We start from the raw sequence: 17,157 nt of genomic DNA, 5'->3' as shown, positions 1-17,157 counted from the left end.
TGGAAGATGAATTCTATTTTTAAAATGTATAATTACTATTCAAAAAACTCATGCATTCTTATTGCAGGGTAATTTAAATTTTAGGATTCCAGGACTATTGCTCAGTAAGAGGCTATTATATTATGTAGATTATTTTCTTCTTTCTCATTCATATTTATCTCTAGTCCACCAGAGACTTCATCTTGTCTCAGAGTGGCAAACTTCTACCATGTACATTGCATTGTATTTCTTTTAGTTCAGCCATGAACATTTTAATTGAGACTGGTTTCAGCTTTTTTCCCATGCTTTATGAAGTGTGGCTGCCTTTCCTTCTTATCCTGTACAAGCTGTACACAAGTAACTGATACATGCCGAGTTCTGCCCCAATATTTATTTCTTCTGTGTGCACCTGAGTTGCTCCTACAAAATGAAGTAGCTCCCAGCACTGAAACTCTTTTATCCTTAGTTGTGTCCTACAGGAGAATTTTGGGTTCTGTATTGTTTCCGTTCCCAGACAGAGTCCCTGAAGAGGCTAAACTGCATATTAAAGCTCCAATGTAATAAATAAATAAATAAATCACTATCTTTGTGGATATTAGATGTGGAATACAGCTTCCCTGAATGTTTGTATTTATAAAACTGTCTCAGTTTCATATTCAAAGAAAATGAGCAGCCATATCTTATCCGTGTGGTTAACCCAAAATTCACATTCTGATTTGGAAAAAGATGAAACTACATTGAATATTTTTCTCTTTACTATGACAATTTTATGTTATAATGAAAAACATAATAATAATTTTTAAGTTTTTTTGGGTATCAGTGCCTGTAATTACTGTGTCTGGATATTACATGAGCTCTTGAGATGTTTCTACAATGTTTTTAGTCAGAAGATTGCAACCAGAAAATACCACGTATATATGAGGAAGCTCTCATGTTGAAGGAACAGAGCCAGCTTTCGAAAAGACATAGTACATAAAACTATAAAAAAATAAAGAAAGAGAGTAAGGCTTTCATATTTAGCTGATATGCCCAAGGTGGAAATTAGGAAAAAGAGAAATAAAAGGTCTGCCTGGTAAAGCACATAGTTCTGTTTTGCCTGTATGGCTGAGCAGCTTCCCCACATCACAACTAGAGTCCCCCCTGGTAATTTTGGAGGTAAGAAAAATGGTCAGGGTCTTTATTTAATAATTATGCTCTCAATAAATTAAATAATCGTACTCAAAACCCAGCACTATTAGAAGACACGAACGTCAGAGTCAGAATGGAATACCTAATTTCAAAGGCATAACTTTAAAATCATGTGAATCAAGAATATTAACCAAAAATATTTAGTGCATTGATGAATTAGCTGCATGTTATACAAATCTTTCATCCTTTGATTTTGTTATATAATGTATATTTTTGTTATTTGACATAATATATTAAACCAAATACTGTAAAAATTCTGAACCTCATAACAGCAGATCTGAAATATCCATAGTACTTTGACTGAACATGATTGTAGACATAGTACACAGAGCAGAACAGGCAAGTTAAACATGAAACTGTCTGCTTTTACAGCAATACTCTAACCCCTGTTAGCCACAAAGATTTTGAACAACTGGGAATTGTGTACAGACAGTCAGCTTGTCATTAATACAATACAACACAACACTACTTTTCTTATTTCTAACCAATGTTTATATGCTATTCATTTGGCAGTTCTCCTAAACATTGCTCTGTTTCTGATTCTAAACCTCAGGTGCGTGGTAACTTACCACTAAGACTGTAACTTCTGCATAGGACTCTGCTAGGTTTTATGATCCTAGGTTAGGTAATTCACACCACTGCTGATGATGTTATGAACAGCTAGCATAAAATGAACACATGATTAACTTTAACTAAGTCACATACATTGACAATAAAAAGAAAATTGCAATTTGCACTGCAGAAGTCTAGATAGTTAAAGCAGACCCTGTTGAAAACAGGACTGTTTTGAGTGTATTTGAAATTTTTAACTTATGCCAGACAAGTATTTAAAGACATACAACTAAGTACATTTATATAAATCATCAAGTATAAATACATGGTCTGTACAGATATGAATATGTAGGTGGTGAGACTGTTTCACAATCAGAACTTCAGCAGTATCAGTGGGGCAACAATTATATGCCAATCTTAAGCAGGGCATATATGGGGCAGGTTAATGTATTCTTTTAATAAGAATATAGTGAACTTCTACATCTGGAACCAGTATACCACCTGAATTAAGCCTGGGGTTAGGTAGTTTTGGATTTCTGACAACATTTTTCTTTCATCTTTAAGCTGGATTTTCAACCTCCTCAAAGGAACACAATCAGACCTAGGATCATTGCCTGGTTCTCAAAACCCTTCCAGAAGCCATTTCAAAAGTCTTTCACGCTACACAGCAAATCACAAAAACCTGCAGATTATTCCATACCAGCACCTGGAGACTTTCTTCCTTACACCTGAGGAGATAAGAGGTGGAACTGGTTCATACACTACTTCAGCACCTACAGAAATAGATTTAGATTCAGCCTCAGGTGCAGTACTGATGTGACTTACTCAGAGACTGTAGTCTTTCTCTAACTCAGAATGACAGACCCATTTCTATATTTATAAAAAAAAAAAAAAAAAAGAAAAAAAGAAAAGAAAAAAAAAAGAGTTCTTTAAGCAAAAAAGTACAATGTGCAGAACAATATAAGTTACTATGTCGATATACCCGTAGAAGAACAAAGGGGAAAGCAACATTTTAGTAATGAGGTAAGTTAGAAAACCATTGTTAATGAGACTTTGGTAATACATGGAGAATGTTCCTGTATCCTGTATCAGGACTGAAATCAATTAGCATTATGGTAAGAGAGGCAAGAGAATAAGATAAAGAACAGACCTGCAAGGGATTTCCAGGGATGATCTAGCTTATTCATTCTCCCAGGCCATAACTGTTAATTAGCCTTTCCTAACAACAACAACAAAAATTATAAAAGGCAATAGCTAGGAGCACTGCAAATGAAACCAGAGATGTATCAACATGTTGCTGGTGAGGAGCAAGACAAAGATAAAAGTGACAAACTATGGTGAACAACTTCAGGGGCTGGTTCTGGGCCATCGCCTGAACATAGCCAAAACAAACAGCACACAAAAGTGACTCAAAATATTCGGATAAAAACGAAATAGTAAGAAAAATACAATACTTTGCTATAAAAATATTAAAACATTGCTATTTAAAAATTAATTTATAAAGCAAGAACACTATTATAATAATAGTAATTATAATTTAATAATTATAAAGCAACATGTAGTATTTTTATAGAATATATAAGACAATTTTAAGTATGATTATCATATAAAATAGTAATTTACAATATATTATAATATGTTATATCTTATAATAATATTAGTATATTAATTTAAAATGTTTCTGTTAAAATTACTAAAAATATCTGTCTGAAGATACTGAAATCTACAGGATGTTCTTTAAGAAAACCTAATCAGCCAAGAAACTTCACAACATGTTTAGTTTTTCTTAATTAATTATTAATGCATGAGAGGAGTATGACCTTATTTCTCTCTTCCTACCGCCCTGATCTTTTCACTTATACCTATATACTTTGTCTTTCCAAATGATGCTGCTACACTGTCGTGGTTTAACCCCAGTCTGCAGCTAAGCACCACTGTCCTGGTTTCAGCTGGGATAGAGTTAACTGTCTTCCTAGTAGCTGGTACAGTGCTATGTTTTGAGTTCAGTGTGTGAAGAATATTGATAACACACTAGTGTTTTCAGTTGTTGCTCAGTAGTGTTTAGACTAAAGTCAAGGATTTTTCAGCTTCTGATGCCCAGCCAGCGAGAAGGCTGGAGGGGCACAAGAAGTTGGCACAGGACACAGACAGGGCACCTGACCCAAACTGGCCAACGGTGTATTCCATACCATGGGACGTCCCATCTAGTATAGGAACTGGGAAGTAGGGGGCAGGGAATCGCTGCTCGGGGACTGGCTGGATGTCGGTCGGCGGGTGGTGAGCAATTGCCCTGCACATCATTTGTACATTCCAATCCTTTTATTACTACTGTTGTCATTTGATTAGTGTTATCATTATCATTATTAGTTTCTTCTTTTCTGTTCTATTAAACTGTTCTTATCTCAACCCACGAGTTTTACTTCTTTTCCCGATTTTCTCCCCCATCCCACTGAGTGAGTGGGAAGTGAGTGAGTGGCTGCGTGGTGCTTAGTTGCTGGCTGGGGTTAAACCACGACAACCACGCAGCCTCTCACTCACTCCCCCCCACCCAGTGGGATGGGGGAGAAAATCGGGAAAAGAAGTAAAACTCGTGGGTTGACATAAGAACAGTTTAATAGAACAGAAAAGAGGAAACTAATAATGATAATGATAACACTAATAAAATGACAATAGTAATAATAATAAAGGGATTAGAATATACAAGTGATGCACAATGCAATTGCTCACCACCCGCCCACCGATGCCCAGTTAGTCCCTGGGTGGCAATCCCCCTGCTCCCACTCCCCCCAGTTCATATACTAGACATGACGTCACACGGTATGGAATACCCTGTTGGCCACTTTGGGTCAGCTGTCCTGGCTGTGTCCCCTCCCAACTTCTTGTGCCCCTCCAGCCTTCTTGCTGGCTGGGCATGAGAAGCTGAAAAATCCTTGACTTTAGATTAAACATTACTTGGGAACAACTGAAAACATCAGTGTGTTATCAACATTCTTCTCATACCTAACTCAAAAACATAGCACTATATGAGATACTAGGAAGACAATTAACTCTATCCCAGCTGAAACCAGGACATACACTTAGGGAAAAATCTTCCTACTCTTGTGGTCCTGCTATTTGGAACAACATTCCTGTAATTCTTTGTCTCATTAAGTCGTAAATAATCTGAAAAGCTCTCTTCTTTTCAGGTCTGTGAGTTTTAGCTTCTTTTTCTTTCTAACACCTTCTAACACCATATCCAGTCTATGAGTGCTTATGTCAGGACATGTGGATCCTAATACCAAATTTTGCATAGGCTTAGTGTATGTTTCTAAATGTAAACTAATCTCTTTGCAGAACAAATAGTGTATAAAAAGTGTATAAAAAGCACCCCTTGCAGATATCAGTCCATAAAATTGATTCTATTTATTCATCATGCACAGAAGCATTCTGTAATATGAATTAAGGTAAATTAGGAACCTGTTGATGTGAAAGACATTACCCAAATTAAACTGGGATGATGTGTTATGATCAGAATCACTGAGTACTTGAGACTATCTTCAGTACATGTTTCCAATCTGATTCATTATCAGAATATATGGCTTGATTTTCAAAGTTGTGCAGTTCCACAGACTAGCAGATATCTGTTACCCATGCACTCAGCCATTTTAATGAATAAATAACTTACTAGGTTATTCACATAGCAAATCATTTTGCATAGATACTTACATGCATTCATTGCTTGGTCATCAAATTCCCTTTGGTATTCATAGACATGAATAAAGGTTTCAGTTAATTAGGAAAAATCAATTTGTGACTTGTTCTCTAAATTTCTTCTTACAGAGAAACTTTAGTTTGGTTTTGTAGCTGGGGCACTAGACTGTGAACTTTGTGATTACAGTACTGAACTTGGTACATTTTTCTTTTTAGGTATAAAGCAAAGGAATATGACATTCTTAACAATCTTCCTTTATAACAGTTCCCAGGGTTTGGAGGAAATGGGTCACTGGTGTTGTTAACAGTATTGAACAGTTCACTGATGCAAAGAAATATATTTTTGTTTCTGACATGGCAAAAGTAACTGAATAGAAAAGCTCTTGTTCATTGGCACTTAACCATACTGTCTTCTACCAGTCATGCAACAAATACATTTAAAATTTTTTTCAAAAGGAATCAACAGAATAATAATACTAGACAACCCAACATTTAATGCTGTGTTCCATTCCTGGATCTGTCAGTGACTTACTGCTTAGCCTTGTAGATGTAGTTCATTTCGCCAACGTGCAATTTTATATATTGAAGCATTTAGAGTTTTGATAACATAATTTGCTTAAATATTTATGCAACATGGTGTGTTTTGATGTTATAAAATACATAAGAACATATTGTACTTAATGGTAGGGCAAGCAACAGAATGTTAAGAAAGCTGTTTTGAATAATTCTTTGCCAAATGTTAAAACTTTCATTTTCACCTTTTTTCTTCTGTTTAATTTGGGATAAAACATAGTCATCAAAATCTGAAATAGCCAAATTATATCCTTGTGTCTGTGAGATCTGTATGTTTCAGTGTAATGGTCTGTTAGTGGTGTGCTATGCACTAGTCTTACAGAACATATTAATTCCAATGAAAAACAGATATCAGAACAGTAAAATTTCTGAACATTCTTACATAATGCCATAATCCTGAAAATTTCCAACTTGTGATTTGCTTTATATGCCTGATGAATTGAATACAAGTTACTCAAATATGTAATATTATTCATATGCTTATTTTGTTCAGCATCAGAGTCTCAATCCTTATAACACTGTTAAAATTATCTCTCTTATGTACATTATCTCTCTCTTAACTCCAAGACTCTTGTTTGATATTCTGTCTTGTATGAAGGCTAACTACCTCTAACTATTTAGTTTAAGAGATGATAATTGGAAAGTGTTTCTGAAACTGACTTTGTAAAACATTCAGTAATGAGCAATCTGTTACCATAGTTATTATTAAAAAATAATAATAAAATTCTATCATTATAAGAGTGTTGCTTTAGATATAAAAAACAAATGAAAGCTGAATTACATTTGATCTAATATGAGCATCAAGGTATCATGTAAATGAGAAAAAGTGAAGCAGACGCTGGTTTTCCCAGGGAAAAGAACACATCTTTGGTTCTATGCCAGGTTTACTGCTGTAACCTTACAAGAAAAACAGTAAGAAAGTAATTCAGAACAGAAGCTTTTATTTTCTCTGTAAGATAAAGGGGTAAGGCAACAGGATAAAGAAGCCAAAGCCAGCTGAGGGTGATTTTAGAAAAGAAAGTGTGTGTCTACATCTGAGCTGGTGATGTTCAGCTAATCGTGATCCCCATGTTTTGACCAGGATTTATTTTTAATCACCTCTGCCTTTTGGTTTACAATGTAAACACTAACTGAGATGAAGGTTTGGGGTAATTCCTAAACTATACAAAGTATATATACTATTTTTCTGTTGCCGTTTAAAGACCCAATGGTAAGACCATACTGATCCAATTTGTTTAGGGATAACTGATTTTCAAATATCTGAGCCTGGAAAATCTTTGAGTACATCCGTAAGCAAGGAAAAGAACATAATTTAGACAAATTTTTCAAGTCCCGCAATTTTAATCTTTATTAAAAAAAAAATCACGTTCAGAACATGCCTTTTTAGTATTTTTTTCAGTAAAATAGTATTTCCCAAACAGAATTTGTTGCTTAGTAAGGTGAATGCATGTTACACATTGTTTTGTTTAAATTTGTGTCAATAAAGTCTCTATAAGACAGTAAGGAATTCAGTCATCAGCCTCATTTTAAGATTAGACTACAGTTCCTAGCATTGATGTTCAACTCTCAAGAACTCTATTATAAAAAAATCTTCCCTTACATGCAAGCTGAGTTGGGAGAGACTCTTTAAGAATATTTCATATAGCAGGTGTTTCTATTTAGCATCAATATTCATGTAGTCCTTTGAATAGTCAGGAACTTTAATGGCCTTCTATGGCATCTGCCGATAAATATTTTAAGTAACATATTGTAATGTTGCGTTGTTTAGAAGTTAATCATCAGGTAATATTAGTGATCATATGGAGTAGCATCTGTTAACATCAATCATAATTTTAAGCACTTGAAACACTCATGAAGAACTGGAAATCCTTCAGAACAAAGTAGTTCTTGATAATTTTTCTAATAAGAAGAATGTAAAAAAAAGACGAAGCCATGTAGCTTTGTTTATTTTTCATCTAATTAATATATATTTCTAAAATATATATATGACTAGTGCGAAGGTCACAGAAAATCATAGTGTTTAACTGTTGAGGGATACTGAAGATGTAGATGCAAAACCTTATTATTCAAGAGGCAGAAGAAGGATTTTGTTACGTATCATAGTGTCTCTTAAGCTATATGTCTCAGGGTGATTGCAAAGGTGTCTGGTTATCTGTCATACATATACTCTTGGCTATGGACTTTGCATCAGCGATTAATACTGAATTGTAGATGATCCTACTTGTTATCCATGTTTGAACATTTTATAGGTTGCGTGGTTTTGTTTTTGTCAAACATCAGATCAGTGTGAGTAGCTTTCGTGTAACAAGGGATGGGATCTGAATGAGAGAACGTAGGAAGTCTTCAGATACATAAGATAGAACTTTAAAGTTAATTTTTTTGCTAATGGCCTTCAGGTAGAAAAGCTTAATACAGGTTCAGGAATCCTTCTGCCTGCATGGTAAGACAACCTTCACAAACATGCCAGTGTATCTGAGCTATCTTGGTACAACAAAGTCTGCAAGGAAGATATGCCTGCCTTGACCACTGGCTTTGTAGAGAGTGGTGCAAATCTCTGTGTACATTAACCAGATATTTATGAGGCATCACAGGGTGCTTTCCAAAGTACACACAGAGCAATGTCATTGAATCTACCACAAGGACTCTGTTCTACTCATAGGTGTTACAGAAGTACTGCCCAAATGCATGGGGTGGGAAGTGCACAGCCAACCAGAGCTACGTGGAGTTTCAGAGGAAATACTAGACTGAGAGATTATAAATATATGCAGTGGAATTTGGCCAGGACACTGAAATTAACACATTCAGCTCTTCTGAAAAGCATTATGTGATCTTGAAAAAATGCAAGCAGTTCGGCTATGTTTCATGTGTCATCCAAAAATAACGTACTTCTAACACCATGAAGCTCCCTGAAACCATAATGGAAAATGTATAGGCTATTATCTTAGAAGGTACCAGAGGTACTTCACAGTAGCATGACTTAAATGATGTTATTCTTAATTTATACACGTGCAAAAGAGAAGAAAATTAGGTCTTGGGTTTCCTTGCTTTCCTACTTGGGAGGGGCAATAACCTCATGAAATCCTAGCTCATTTGTTAGGCATTTCCAGAGCAGAGTAAAAGTTGTGCCAAATGTTGCAATTCACATGTGGTCTGAGCTCAGAGACCCCAAGACTATTTCATTTACAAGGATATAAAGTTTACTGTAACTTGAATCATGATCACACAGGGGAAGACCTGGTTCTCTGTTCCCCATATTCTGAGCCTCCTTGATACTGCCTTAAGTACTTTCGGGTTGCATTTGTTCCAACCATGCTCTGTGACATGGATTTTATCATGTCTAATTGGAACTACAATGCCAATGCAAACATGTAACATTACACATTATTTTTTGGAGATGTTTAAAAAGACTCTGTAGTTCAGTATATATTAACTATAAATTAGTCTGAAAGCTATAGTATACTACAAACCCAGAAATACATAAACACCTTCTGATAATGCTGTGAATGAAGTAGCTAATTTGCCTTTACATATTAAATGTAAAGGAAGACTTAATCTGAGTAATCTTTTGTTGCTTCAGATAGCGATTTTTTTTCCACATTTTTAAGGTCTTCGTATGTAGAAGATGTTAATGCTTGGGATATCTAAGGAATCGAGGGAATGAATCCTAATGAAAACTGGCATTAGCTGGATATTTAAATCTCTAAGGACCATTTTGACATCTCAGCGAAAAACAGTCCATGTACGTTTAGTTGATGATTCAGGCTGAAAAACTAATTAAGTTTTTTGATTTAGTTTAATAGCCATGCCTGAAACTGAAATTGAATTAATATCTTGAATGAAGTTAAAACCATGTATTTTTTCACATTCTTATAAAATTAAAAACCTCTTTATGTTCTGTTTGGGCATTTCAAACAAATCAGAACAAGGGGAATGATGATCTGGACTGAAACTGTGGTTTCATTATCTGTAAATCCACTGAATAATCCAACAGTACATATTTGATCCAGATCAGACAATTACATTGCTGTCAAATTAGCCAGAGAACATGTTATGGAGTTTTAAAGCTGGCATTATGCCAGCTGTAGAAGGACAGATGATACATGACTTGGCATAAAACCTGCCCATTCAAAATTAATGTATCATAATTTTTGATCGTATTTAAACCAATGGAGTAATTATAGATGGTTAATATTTTGTATCAACTGGCCAGAACATTTCTGAATCCAAATTCTAAGTGTTTAAAAATGGGATTTGCTGCTCTGATGACCAGCACACAAAAAAGGACAAACAACAGCAACAAAAAAGGACATCTTTAGTGGCCAAACCCACCTCCACCATCAGAAAGAGGAGGCATGAGAAGTAGAGCAGTCACAGAGAGTGCATGAGAGCTGAGTTCAGTGCCCTCATCCAGCTCTGAGGTCTCAAAAAATACATTCCTCACCTTTTCAGAAAGATTTACTAATCCTCCTGCCACCTGCTCGTCAGGGTGAAATGTTTCTCAGTCTTTTCTTTTGATGCTTTTCTACTTTGTATTAGAAACATAAAACCACAAGATAGTCTGACAATTAGGGCAAGTATGTGGGACACTGGTGTTTCTGTTCTTGTACCAGGAAATGCTTGAGTATTTAGGAAGTGAAACATCTTCTTTTTAGAAGAAAGTGACAGACAAGTTATTTTCTTTTTTTTTTTTTTTTTTTTTTTTTTTTTTAGTAGACTATTTAGAACATTCTAATAACATTTGGGAGATATGTGTATGACAGATTCCAGGATATAATTTGATTTACAGTAGTAGTAGCTCATAGTTTTTCTTCTCAAATTGTGACCAATCAGAATCATGAATTTTTTTCTTCTCAAATCGTGACCGATCAGAATAATGAATTTTCCATAAGAAAAGCTGTTCATCCACTTACACTTCTCACTTGCTCCTCCTCTCCTCTCCTCTCCTCTCCTCTCCTCTCCTCTCCTCTCCTCTCCTCTCCTCTCCTCTCCTCTCCTCTCCTCTCCTCTCCTCTCCTCTCCTCTCCTCTCCTCTCCTCTCCTCTCCTCTCCCCTCCCCTCCTCATACTGAACCCAGCTCTCCTGAGTCTCTGCTCAGTGTTCCAAACACAGGACTACCCTGTTGTCTATAGAGTCAAATGTGAACTCTGACTGCAGCAATTTACATGGGATTTTGGTTTGGCCTGGCAGACTATTTGAACAACCAGCAAAATTTGAATCTGTACTTTCCCGTAGGTCATGGGTGTTCAGACTGCATGTTTAGTTTGTGGCTGTATTTTGTTAAAAGGGATTACCTGCTTTCTGACAGATAGATTTGGCACAAACCAGCAGCTGGATCAGAGGATGGCAATGAGCCCAATGATTCTTTCTGCAGCCCTAGCTGAGAGCCTGGACCAGTGTGTTGCAATTAGGAACTACTGGTAAAACCTCCACAGCCAGATAATTAAAAAAAAAAAAAAAAAAAAGTTGTGTTCAAATACTCAAATACTGTAAAACTCAGTTTTAAAGAAGACGGTTTTAATTTTCAAATGTTTTGCTTTTTTTTTTTCTTCTGCATGTGTGAAATGCTGTTTAGAGCAGTACATAGTTCAAGACAGAATTTAACATTTTGAATTGTTTTATTCCTTGAGTCGTGCCTCAGAGGAAAAAGAAAAAAAAGCCCAAGAACCAACTGCTTTTTTTTTTTTTTAACATTGTAGACCCTGTAGTTCCTTCTTTCTTTCTTTTCTTCCAGTTGCTTTAAGCTATTAATTTTTCCAAATGCAAATATTCATAAGAATTGCTGTAAATTCTTTCAATGCCAACAATTTGCCTGTACATCACTAGTGTAAGAAAGCAGAAGTCACAGCAGCAGCACCAGATTTTTCATGAGAGAAAGTTCATTTCTGTGCTGCTTGCTTGATGAACTCTATATTTCACTAAATTAAAAATAATATCTAATATTAAATACCAGTGACAATTAATATATTTGGGTTTTGTTGTTATTGGTTTATATTTAAATGAAATTGAAAGTTAAATTTTTAGAAAACAAAGAGTATCTGTTTACACTGCACTTGGCCAATCAGGACACAGGTCTTTTTTTTGGTCTTCACTAGCTAAAAGTTTAGACTAACCTGATCAAAGACACAAGATTGCAGTCATTCGAATAAAAGCATAATAGTCCTCTTTGGTTCATTTATTCCAAGTTCTCAAGTGGTTCAGTATGATTATCTGGAAAGCATATTAAATATATACATTTCATACAGATTTTAGGAAATGAAAATGCCTTTTATTTGAATGAGAACTTGATATTACGTTCTGGAATGACACAGTTTCGGAAGAATGTCTCTCTACATGAGTGCATTTGGTTTACTCATTTCTGTATGTCCTGCATATAAATATAGATAAGTGAATGTGACAAAATAACAAAAGCATGAGAACTCTTTGGGACTATTCAAGGGTCTTCCTCAATCATCTCTCAGCATTCCTCATTTTTAGCAACAAAGTTTCAACCACTTCAGTTAAAAGTGATATCAACTTTGTAAGGTTTGTCATGTCAATTCTGTCATGCAATATTTCTAGCTTGTAAGAGAGGGTGGACTAACCTATGCACTTCTATAGCAATGACAGTTTTATTGCTGCTCTTCTTATTTTGAATGCAGTGCCAAACTTTGAACATGGTGTTCCAATGTACATTCTCACTCTAAGTAGCATTACCTTGTCTTCCTTTAAAAGGTTCTGTTTCAAGAAAAGTCAATCTCAGAGTGTCTACACTTCAGTTATTAGAGATTCAGTTCGGGGGGGGTGGGGGGTGGTGTGGTGTGTGTGTGTGTAAAAAAATAAAATTAGAAAATCTTATTAGTTTGATTCCTTTGTTAGAACAAATTAAAGTACAATTTTGGTTTTGTTAATTTTAAACACAGCTGGTTGAGATCACACAGCATTATATTAATTAGAACACAATTCCTGCAGACTTGCTGTTATTGCAACAATTCATTAAACAGTCCAGGTGTAAAATATGAGGGATTTGATTGCTCATGGGATTGGTAAGAGCATATGGAGTTTTTCACCTCCAAGTTGGTGCAAATACAGCCTAGGCCAATAGTCAGAAACTCGTGAGTTGTTACTCTCTAATGATTCTTCTGTAGCTCAGGGGATATGCCTAGGTAGTTGCAGTCCCATTCCCAAGTATCTAATTCACAAAAATTCTGAACATTACGTTGATATTAGCTAATGCAGTGAACAGTAAAAACAAAAATATAGACTGATTTCTTTTCAGTGGTCCAGTTTTGAGATATATTGGGAAACTTGTAGACATGATGTTCTAAACTTATTCTTTCAGTAGCAGAATATGAAAGGGATTATTTTCTAAGACTTTTACTCTACCATCTTCAGCAAGCATTACTTTCAGGAATAAACCATATTACACCTCACCATTATTCTAGCTAGCTCTCTGCCTGAAGGCAGAAAAAAATATTTCAAGGCACAAGACTTTACATAAAGAAAGGCCCAGTTTCTGTTTGTCATCAAGACTTTTTTTTTTTTTTTTCTTTTCTTGACAAGTATAATTTATTTTATTGAAAGGAATAGGGTAAGTTATGGCAGTGAATTGCCTCATGTTTCAATGGCCTCGGAGAGTCTGGTCTTTCGTTCATGTAAATGGAGGTTGATGAAGGGATGATACATAACTGAAAGAAATCTGGGGGCAATACATACATAAACAAATGGTCAACAGAAGGTGAGACAAATTCTAAACTCATTTTATCTATGAAAAATATTTACACCTCCCTGGCGAATCCCTGAAAAGGTTTTTTATGTCTAGTCTGCAGGTTTATCTTTTAATTTTTCCAAGTCACCAGGCAAATGCTGCGGTTAGTTCTGCTGCCATTTGATTGGGATTGGGCCATTCTTGCTGCTTTGATGTAACATAAGTCTCTGTGTAGCAGGTGGTCTTTCCTGCTGTTTATAGTGCAGCCTAGGGAGGTCTGTCAGATGTAACAGCTCTTCTTTATCTGCATGGAATTTGGGTAAATCACAATAGAACAGATGGAAAATTACTCACGTACCACCACAGTCCCACCTCTTAGTAGCAGCTTGTAAAATTCCACAAACACACCCGACTCCCCAAAAGAGAGACAGAAAAAAGTCTGATGGGTATGTTTCTGAACTGCTGGAGGATATTCACTTTGTTTATAGACAAACCTAAGCCTGGGAATGAAGAAAAGAGAACAAAACTAGCTAACAATTTAAATTATCATCACAGCTGTTCTGTACATATATTTTACAATTACATTCCAGATTTCTGCAAAAAAACATTGGGAAACTGGAAATTATTCCCTAATCTCCTGTGTTAATTCAAAATACATTCCCTTCCCTTTCCTTCCCTTCCCTTGTTTTTCTTTTTCCTTTTTCTCATTCTTTTTCTTTTTCTCCTCTTATCTCCTCTCCTTAAAATTTAACACACTTTAATTAATTTTGTAAGAAAACTATTTAGTGAAACCAAATATTGTTAAGATTCTTGCCTAAAAGAGCTTTCTTTTCTTTAATGAGCAAGTTGATAAATATTTGCAAAATCTTCCTCATCCAAGGTTTTAAAGGGCTCTTTCATGTTTTAAAAGTTGCCAAGCATTACAGATGTATAACAGATATAATGCTTAAAAATTACATATTAAAAATAATGAACAAAAATTCACTTAAGGGGAAAAAAATCTAAGCAAATTAACTACTTTAGAACAAACAGTCTTGATTCTGATGGTTCAGATTTAAAAAAAAAAAAAGTTTTCCTTTTGCATATCCAGACAGTGGTTTATTTAAAAACAGTATAATTCCTAGCACACTAGCTACTGAATTTCCATTGAATACCTGCCTGTTCTGTGGGTGATAAACAGGGAAGTGATTTCTTTCATAAATGTGGCATGATCACTGTAGTGGGTTGACCCTGGCTGGATGCCAGGTGCCCACCAAAGCCAGTCTGTCACTCCCCTCCTCAGCTGGACAGGGGAGGGAAAATATAATGAAAGGCTCGTGGATTGAAATAATGACAGGGAGAGATCACTTGCCAATTACTGTCACAGGTAAAACAGACTTGACTTGGGGAAATTAATCTAATTTATTACTAATCAAATCAGATTAGGATAATAAGAAATAAACCCAAATCTTAAAAAAAAATTCCCCCCACCCCTCCTTTCTTCTCGTGCTTAACTCTCCTTTCTTCTTGCGCTTAACTTTACTCCTGATTTTCTCTAACTTCTCCCCCCCCTTAGAGACACAGGGTGACAGGGACTGGGGGTTGTCATCAGTTCATCACACGTTGTTTCTGTCGCTCCTTCTTCCTAAGGGGCAGGACTCCTCACACTCTTTCCTTGCTCTAGTGTGGGGTCCCTCCCACGAGAGGCAGTCCTCCATGAACTTCTCCAATGCAAGTCCTTCCCACGGGCTGCAGTCCTTCACAAACTGCTCCAGCAGTGGTCCCTTCCATGGGGTCACAAGTCCTACCAGAAAACCTGCTCCAGCATGGGCTCCTCTGTCCACAGATCCGCAGGTCCTGCCAGGACCCTGTTCCACCGTGGGCTTCCCACAGGGTCACAGCCTCCTTCAGGCACCCACCTGCTCCTGCGCGGGGTCCGCCCCGGGCTGCAGGTGGAGATCTGCTCCACCGTGGAGCTCCCTGGGCTGCAGGGGGACAGCCTGCCTCACCAGGGTCTTCACCACCACGGGCTGCAGGGGAATCTCTGCTCCAGCACCTGGAACACATCCTCCCCCTCCTTCACTGACCTTGGGGTCTGCAGGGTTTTTCGTCTTACATGTTCTCACTCCTCTCTCTGCCTTCAATTGCTGCTGCACAGGTTTTTTCCCCCTTCTTAAATCTGTTCTCCCAGAGGCGCTACCACCGTCGCTGATGGGCTCAGCCTTGGCCAGTGGCGAGTCCATCTTGGAGCCAGCTGGCATTGGATCTGTTGGACATGGGGGAAGCTTCCAGCAGCTTCTCACAGAAGCCACCCCTGTAGCCCCATTGCTACCAAAACCTTGCCATGCAAACCTAATACAAGCACATATGTATACTTATCAACAGTCTCTGTTTCTTCCAGTCTGATTTCCTTCCATTTGTTCCGGGTTCTTTTTGACTCCTGTTTGCTTATAAAATGAATATGAAAACTCTCAGAAAGCTATGCATGTCCATTTATCAATAGCAAAAACTTTATCAGCTAAAACTCATGGGAATATTAAGTCATTAATTCTGTCTATGTCTCTAACTATATGATAACTGTAGATGGGAAAGATGGTTCAGTCCGACAGGAATTTAATTCAGTCAGCAATTACCCAGCTTCTTTTCATTTTAATTTTATTTGTGAAAGGGTTAAATGACAATTCCCTGTCTCACAGGAGAGATGCAGCTACACAGTGTGCATTATGAAGTGCTCAGTTTGATACTGAGTAGCATATAAATATATTTGTGTCTTAATATTTCACTAAAAGAGTTACGTTCACCTTTAAGTTCACACATGTCTATGAAGTAATGAACATTGCTCTGCCCATCTGCTTCACTTAACAAGATCACATGGTTTTGGAGCTGAAGTCAGTATACTTGTAAAATCATAGGACAGAATTAAACTAATAAGGTGGACTTATTTATCTGCCATACTACATAAGCCCAGCTTTGCACAATGTGTTTTATTATAATGGATGGAGATTATATTATGTATCATGAAGCTTCGTTATGTAGGGGAGATTTCTGCTATTGTTATCTGATTCTTTTATCTACTTCTTTCTAACAATTCTTTAAAAAAGGGATTTTTTTTTTTTAATTAATTACCTGGATTAGATTTCATTATATGAATATACAGAACTAACACAGTGAGATCCTGATACCTCATTTAAGTCTCTAGACACCATCATACTATGAGTAATAACATTACAATAATAGAAATTTAACTTATATGCAAAGCTAGGACAACAATTGATTCTGTTTTTCATATACACAGAAAACTTTTCATCAAATAGATTCTAGAACTGAAGCTTATTTCATTTGCTGGTACCACTGGAAACCAAAATCCTTTGTTAGCTATTGCAATGCAAAGTCCTTACCGAAAAGTAAACCCCTGCCTTCAGGCATTTTCTCCCTCACTGAACTGTTGCCATTAATTAAAGGTAGCACAGAAACAGCTCTGTGTTGTCTAAGTAAAGATGGAAAAAAAAAAA

The sequence above is a fragment of the Accipiter gentilis genome, chromosome 25, assembly GCF_929443795.1.
Source record: "Accipiter gentilis chromosome 25, bAccGen1.1, whole genome shotgun sequence".
NCBI classification, from domain to species: domain Eukaryota; kingdom Metazoa; phylum Chordata; class Aves; order Accipitriformes; family Accipitridae; genus Astur; species Astur gentilis.
The sequence above is the reverse complement of the archived record's forward strand: the minus strand, read 5'-3'. Positions refer to the sequence as shown.